This window comes from Ptiloglossa arizonensis, unplaced genomic scaffold (assembly GCF_051014685.1).
Source record: "Ptiloglossa arizonensis isolate GNS036 unplaced genomic scaffold, iyPtiAriz1_principal scaffold0027, whole genome shotgun sequence".
NCBI classification, from domain to species: domain Eukaryota; kingdom Metazoa; phylum Arthropoda; class Insecta; order Hymenoptera; family Colletidae; genus Ptiloglossa; species Ptiloglossa arizonensis.
Genome location: NW_027478397.1, coordinates 38,217 through 40,464, shown reverse-complemented (window position 1 = coordinate 40,464; position 2,248 = coordinate 38,217).

Sequence of the window (2,248 nt, the reverse complement as noted above, 5' to 3'; positions counted from 1 at the left end):
GAATGGCCCAGGGGAAAAGTACACATACCTTTGTAATCGGGCGAGCTTCTACTTTCAGATGCAAAAGGAATTTCTCGAGTTCGTCAATCCTTTCGCGAGATATGGGAGTTTGAAGTTAAGGAATGGTTGAGGAACCATCAAAATTTTCGCAAGTCTGATACTCGAAACCAATAAGTACTATTGCCGAGGGTAAAAATACATATACCGTTGTAATCGGGCGAGTTTCTACTTTCAGATGCAAGAGGAATTTCTCGAGTTCGTCAATCCGTTCGCGAGATACGGGAGTTTGAAGTTAAGGAATGGTTGAGAATCCATCTAAATTTTCGCAAGTCTGAGACTCGAAACCAATAACTACAATGACCTAGGGGAAAAATACACATACCGTGGTAATCGGGCGAGTTTCTGCTTTCAGATGCAACAGGAATTTCTCGAGTTCGGCAATCCGTTCGCGAGATATGGGAGTTTGAAGTTAAGGAATGGTTGAGAAACCGTCAAAATTTTCGCAAGTCTGATACTCGAAACCAATAACTACAATTGCCTAGGGCAAAAATACACATACCTTTGTAATCGGGCGAGTTTCTGCTTTCAGATGCAACAGGAATTTCTCGATTTCGTCAATCCGTTCCCGAGATATGGGAGTTTGAAGTTAAGGAATGATTGAGAAACCATCAAAATTTTCGCAAGTCTGATACTCGAAACCAATAAGTACTATTGCCGAGGGGAAAAATACTTATACCGTTGTAATCGGGCGAGTTTCTACTTTCAGATGCAAGAGGAATTTCTCGAGTTCGTCAATCCGTTCGCGAGATATGGGAGTTTGAAGTTAAGGAATGGTTGTGGAACCATCAAAATTTTCGCTGGTCTGACACTCGAAACCAATAATTGGAATGGACTAGGGGAAAAGTACACACCCCATTGTAATCGGGCGAGTATCTACTTTCAGATGCAACAGGAATTTCTCGAGTTCGCCAATCCGTTCGCGAGATATGGGAGTTTGAAGTTAAGGAATGGTTGAGAAACCATCAAAATTTTCGCAAGTCTGATACTCGAAACCAATAAGTACTATTGCCGAGGGGAAAAATACATATACCGTTGTAATCGGGCGAGTTTCTACTTTCAGATGCAAGAGGAATTTCTCGAGTTCGTCAATCCGTTCGCGAGATATGGGAGTTTGAAGTTAAGGAATGGTTGAGATACCATCAAAATTTTCGCAAGTCTGATACTCGAAACCAATAAGTACTGTTGCCGAAGGGAAAAATACATATACCATTGTAATCGGGCGAGTTTCTACTTTCAGATGCAAGAGGAATTTCTCGAGTTCGTCAATCCGTTCGCGAGATATGGGAGTTTGAAGTTAAGGAATGGTTGAGAAACCGTCAAAATTTTCGCAAGTCTGATACTCGAAACCAATAACAACAAAGGCCTAGGGGAAAAATACACATACCTTTGTAATCGGGCGAGTTTCTACTTTCAGATGCAACAGGAATTTCTCGAGTTCGTCAATCCGTTCGCGAGATATGAGAGTTTGAAGTTAAGGTATGCTTGAGGAACCATCAAAATTTTCGCAATTCTGATGCTAGAAATGAAAAACTGGAATGGCCTAGGGGAAAAGTACACATACCGTTGTAATCGGGCGAGTTTCTGCTGTCAGATGCAACAGGAATTTCTCGAGTTCGTCAATCCGTTCGCGAAATATGGGAGTTTGAAGTTAAGGAATGGTTGAGGAACCATCAAAATTTTAGTAAGTCTGATACACGAAACCAATAACTACTATGTCCTAGGGCAAAAATACACATACCATGGTAATCGGGCGAGTTTCTGCTTTCAAATGCAACAGGAATTTCTCGAGTTCGTCAATCCTTTCGCGAGATATGGGAGTTTGAAGTTAAGGAATGTTTGAGGAACCATCAAAATTTTCGCAAGTCTGATACTCGACACCAATAACTGGAATGGCCTAGGGGAAAAGTACACATACCTTTGTAATCGGGCGAGTTTCTACTTTCAGATGCAAAAGGAATTTCTCGAGTTCGTCAATCCTTTCGCGAGATATGGGAGTTTGAAGTTAAGGAATGGTTGAGGAACCATCAAAATTTTCCAAGTCTGAAACTCGAAACCAATAACTACAACGGCCTAGGGGAAAAATACACATACCTTTGTAGTCGGGCGAGTTTCTACTTTCAGATGCAACCGGAATTTTTCGAGTTCGTCTATCCGTTCGAGAGATATGGGAGTTTGAAGTTAAGGAATG